The sequence below is a fragment of the Porites lutea genome, chromosome 6 (genome assembly GCF_958299795.1).
Source record: "Porites lutea chromosome 6, jaPorLute2.1, whole genome shotgun sequence".
Lineage (NCBI taxonomy): Eukaryota > Metazoa > Cnidaria > Anthozoa > Scleractinia > Poritidae > Porites > Porites lutea.
This window is the reverse complement of record NC_133206.1, coordinates 34,552,024-34,557,757: the sequence shown is the minus strand read 5'-3', so window position 1 is coordinate 34,557,757 and position 5,734 is coordinate 34,552,024. Positions and strand designations below refer to the sequence as shown.

At 42.8% G+C, this 5,734-nt stretch overlaps 1 pseudogene; it reads right to left on the bottom strand.

Annotated features, from left to right (window-relative positions):
- Positions 1-5,734, bottom strand: part of LOC140942292 (uncharacterized) — an 8,938-nt pseudogene continuing 3,204 nt past the window's right edge.

The window sequence follows — 5,734 nt, the reverse complement described above, 5'->3', positions numbered from 1 at the left end:
CGAGAACAAGGAGAATCACAGTTTCTTGGTCTTTGCTGACCCGTCTTCACGCCTTGACGTATTGTCAACCAGAAAATGGACTGTGTTAGTGTCTCACCGTTTTCACATTTCTTTTGTTTCTTCGTGGTATTCATTGCTTACCCTCATCACAGCCTCATACCGCAGGCCACCACTGATAGTAAACGTGCGGAGGGTTGGCGGAGAGTCGTAACAAAAGACATGCGGCTGGTAAGGCTTACACCAAAGGCCAAGAAAACGGTCATATTTGCAAATGTCTCCCCAAAAGGGACGTCGCACTTGAAATTTAACTTTGATATTCCTAGCAATGGACGGAATATCAACTGACGATCCACTGCCGCGAACTTCTTTAACAATCTCTTTCTTGTTTAGGACATAGCTGACGACCATTCTGGAGAACCAATCTCCTTTAGATATGTATTTGACTTTTCCACTTGCTTCTTCAAGAATGATTTTGCTGGCGCTTTCTTTTCCATAGTCACTCAGGTTGGAAGGCAGAGATTGGCTGGATGTTTCTTCGTTATCAAGGGGCTGGTAGCCGGAGGGCCATTTGGCAGCCCTGCGGCAGTTACTATCTTTGTTTTCTTTTGGTAGATCAAGTTTCTTTTTGAATTCTCTTGTGAGTGCTGAGGTAGTTTCGTTAAAAAGTGGCTGGTATTTAGCAGAGCATTCACCATCTCTCCATTTGTGCAAATGTTCGTTGTTTTCTCTGTCCATCTTAAGTCTTACTTTTTTTTGGCCTCGGCGCACGTGTTGTGTGACTTCATCCGTTTTGTTCATAGCTTCAGTGGAAGGCGAGTTTTGCAACTCCATCTTTAATTTTCGATGCACCTTTACTTCGTTCCATCCATGAGATACACCGGCAGCAGTGCATTGTCGAACAGCACTCATTACGGTATTTGCAGCCACGTTCTTAATTCCATCCACCACATGATCACAAGGACTTCGATTTTCAACCGAATCATCTAGGCTTTCCTCAGCAAATCGAGTCACAGTTCCCATGGAGGACCATGCTCCTTCAGATATGTATTTGACTTTTCCATTTGCTTTTTCAAGAATGACGCTTTCTTCTTCTCTTTTCATTCTTCGAGTTTTGCTGGAAGTTTCTTCATTTTCAAGCGGTTGGTAGCCGGAGGGCCATTTGCCAGTCCTGCGGCAGTTACTATCTTCTTTGTTTTCTTTAGGGACATTAAGTTTCTTTTTGAATTCTCTTGTGAGTGCTGAGGTAGTTTCGTTAAAAAGTGGCTGGTATTTTGCACAGCATTCACCATCTCTCCATTTGTGCAAATGTTCGTTGTTTTCTCTGTCCAACTTAAACCTTACTTGGCCTCGGCGCGCGTGTTGTGTGTCTTCAACCGTTTTGTTCAAAGCTTCAGTGGAAGACGGGTTTTGCAACTCCATCTTTAATTTTCGATGCACCTTTACTTCGTTCCATCCATGAGAAACACCGGCAGCAGTGCATTGTCGAACAGCACCCATTACGGTATTTGCAGTCACGTTCTTAATTCCATCCACCACATGATCACAAGGACTCCGATTTTCAACCGAATCATCTAGTCTTTCCTCGGCAAATCGAGTCACAGTTCCCATCACAGCCTCTGCTCCATTCTCGGTTAACATTCAGGGAATGGTTTTAGCCAGAACATTACCGACACGCCTTCCTCCAGTTACAATAGCAACTTGTTCAACTACCTCACCTTCAATATTGGCAGATGCAGCAGACGCTTGGCCTGCCACAATGGCTTTAGTGACAGCGCCTCCTGCCATCCCTGTAGCAACACCTATTACACCACCGAACACTGCATGTCCAACAGCCTGCTTCAAAGTAATCTGTTCACCATCAACAAACTTTCGCCCTGCATCTGAAGCAACAGAAGCTGCAACACCACCTGTAGCGCCACTTGCTGCTCCAACGCCTATGTACTGACCGGCAGTGATGGCAGCTGACTCCAGAGCGGCGCTTCCAAGACCGGTTATCGCTGCCGTAAATCCTGCAGCGGCACCCCCAGTAGCGGCTCCTCCAAGGAAACCAATGCCTGCTTTCATCAACCATTCTTTAGCCAGACACTCGTCTACAATGGCCCGCTGATTTAAAGTGTGCTGGAAGGACTGCAATCCACCTCCGATAAGTCCACCTCCAAAAACCGCTCCAATTGCTACCAGCGCTGGTGCTGCCAATCCAGCGGTGCCAAGAGTCAGACCAATACCTGCAGCTGTTATCGCAAGTGACGCAAAAAACATAAACATTCTATTTCTGTAAGCCTTCTTCTGTTCGTCATTGACACGCTCGGGATAGAAAATTGCTTTGAAACGTCTCCAGGAAAGCCAACCCCCGTCGTAGTCAGCCAGATTGTTGTAACGCGCACGTAGAGCTTCATCTTCTAAGACCTTGTAGGCAAGGATGATCTCTTTGGCGATCTTGTCATCTCCACAATTGTTATCAGGATGCCATAAACGTATTTGTTTGTGATATCCTCTTCTGACCACTTGTTTCTGTTCTTCCTTTGACATTTTACGTACCTTGGCCATATCAAGCCCCAAGATTTCGTACAGGTTAGGTCCTCCGCTAGTGACTTTAAGCTCTTGGTCTCTTTGTAGTTTTCGAAGGCATATTCGCTTATCTTCAGGGTAATGGGCAAGATCTCCCTCGTCGACCTGAAGTGACTCTGAACCAATATTACCAGTTATCTTCAATAGTTTATCTTCCTTCCATTTTTGAACTTCCCTGAGGACCCGTGTTTTCTTTAGCGGCTTATCTTTCTTGTCTTCTTTGTCAGCTTGACTTTCTTTTTTGCTTTCCTCATCTTTCCGGTCGTTAAGTCTGGCGACCACCTCGAACTGAAATCTCTTCTTACTACGGTAGAGACACTTTTCGCTGGGATATATTATTTTCGACTCTTTGGAGATCCAGCAAATGCGATCCCATTGGGCATACAAGTACAGTGTTAGAATAGCATCAGACGAGTCGTTCCGGATTAACAGTGATTTGTAGTCTTCATCATGATCCATATCTGAGAAGGCTCTAAAAAATAATGAGATGATAAGGCCATATTGACTATACCAAATAGCTTTTCGTGCTGACACAATAAGCTATCTGGGATAGAAGAATAAAATCAAGCAAACAAAAGGTTATCATTTTATGAAAACTTTTCTTCCTTTTCATTAGCCGAAAGCCCATCACGTGACCTGCAAATAACTGCCTAAAAATAATCGCTGCTCATGCGGAATGTCGTGCAAGTGTGCGTGGCTGTAAATAATATTCTGCTCTTGCGTAAATGAAATCACGCTTTTCTCCTTCTTGCGATCGATTCGCTTCCCGAAGATATTCATTAAAAAACAAACTTGGTGATCAAATGAAAAAACAATTATTGAACTCGGTTATCGCAAAATGTCATGATTTGTCAGTGTCTCACAGATCAATTATTTGCCTCAGTCTTCGGCTGCAAGCCACCGACAAATCATGATATTTGCTCAACATCGTCCAATAATTGTTAATATCTTTTGGCTCTCGTGATAAAGAAAGCGGAAAGTCGAAGGCGAAACCTCTCTAACAAAATGAATTTTATGTTTCTGCACGTATATATTTCTATCTTTACAAAGATTTAAAAAAATTACCACCACAGCTGTATTGGATAAACATGAAAATTTGTTATGTCCCAAAACAATGGCACGACGGCGATGTTGGTGTACCAAGACAACCATGTGGGAACTGAACTCTTTACTTATGTAAAAACTTTCTTTTGTTCGTATAAATTAGCATAGATGCTAGCCACGTGAGTGAATACGCTCTATTGACCCTGAAAACCCTACCAAGACTCCTTAATCATATAAAATATCTCATAAGTTCAGAATAATTTGAACAATTTAAGTATGCGACATTATCTGTGTTGAATCCGTTCAGCGTCGTGCGGCGCGCTTTGTTTGTAACGATTACTGTCGTTCCAGTAGCGTTTTTACAATGTTATCGAACTTGGGTTGGCAAGATCTTGCGACACGTAGGAAGATCACCGATTTGACAATGTGTTTTAAGATAAAGACAGAAAATGTACGGGTATCTTTCCCAAACGACCTACGCGAGTGCACCGTCCCTACTTGACCCGAGGCAGTGCACAGCACCCATAGACTTGCTCACAAGTCGAGCTTTTGAGCGCGTAGCGCGACAGTGACCGCGAAGCGCGATCGTACGAGCGCCGAGCGCGAAGTGCGAGCGAGCGAGCGAGCGAAAAGCCTGGCCGGGTCCTACCACACCAGACCAGAAAACCATGCGAACGACTTTGAGAAAGTCTAACAGCACCCATTCCAGTTCCAGCGTTACTCATCTACCATTAACGCGCACAAGTATTCTTTTTTCGTAAGAACTATTCCCGCTTGGAATGCTTTGTCTCCTGTTTCCGTACGTACTGATTCCGTTGCTGTGTTCCATTCAAGTATTTGTAATAATTTTATGTGTTGACGATTTTTATTTCATTTATTATTTTTTTTCATATGACTTGTAATTTCATTTGTATTTATTTACTTATTTGTTTTCATTTTGTTTATTTATCTCGCTGTCAATGTCACTGACCGTCCATTGCCATTTTGCTCGCTAGAGGCAATTATATCAATTAAAGATTAAAAATGCATAGCTTTTTGATAAATTTGCGACTCATTTATCTTTAAGGCCCCATCTACCCGCAGCCGGATTCAACTTTTTCTTTCCTAATGCAAAAACTTCCACGTCCACTCGTATCCGCATTCGAATCGAATTTGCCCGTATAAAACGTATCAGGACATTTTTAAATCCGCAAATTTTTCCTCGGTCGGACCGTCTTGAATATTCACGGTGAAGAACTGGGCTTGATCTGGATAGAAAAATATCCGGATTTAGCGTCAACACACTCATGTTTGTTAAGGCTTGTATTTTTCAACTTAAAGGAGTCCCCAGCAGAGATTTTAACAACCTTCGTCCCCAGGGCGCTTTTCCCTGGCTTGGAGGTGGGGCGACAGCGCCCCACCTCCAAAGGACGAGGTTGAGATTTTAAGACATCGTCCTTGCAGCTCGTTGGAATAAGTTGCTTCGGTCGTGAACAAATAGAAGAATTAATATTTACGTTTTTGGTCGTACAAAAGTGTCATATACCGTCACGTGATTTTCCGCTCCTGATGACGTCACAAAATGCGTTTCCTCAAATGGGGTACATTTGCACATTAAAGATTTGAAACTTTTCGATGTTAAAATGGTCTAACCCAGGAGTCATTTCAAAAGTAGGTTGAGTTTGATCGTCCGGGTGAACGTAGTCCTGAATAGGACTGTTGTTGTTGACAGTGACTGACGTTTCGACAACCTGTGTGGTAGTCATCTTCAAAGTCAAAGCGAGTTGTATCACGTCAGTTGATGGTATTATACTCTGGTTATTGGTCTGGTTGGTCAATTACGTTTCGATGTAGTAATATATTTGTCAACTCACTTGACCTGTTTTATTAACTGACAGTTTCTGATAACTTATGCATGATTAACAGGCCACCCTCTCTTGCAATGAGCCATAGAAAAATGATAAAATAAGGCAAATACACTTTGAGTAAGTATTCCCCATTTTCGTTGAAACATTTTGACCGTTACAAGGCGAAAGTGAGTCACGTGACTTATCACGTGCTCATCAAATGGATGCAAACGTGGAAAGGAAACTGCATGCCAAGTTTCACAAAGATGAGAAAATTTTTTCCACTTGAAATAAAA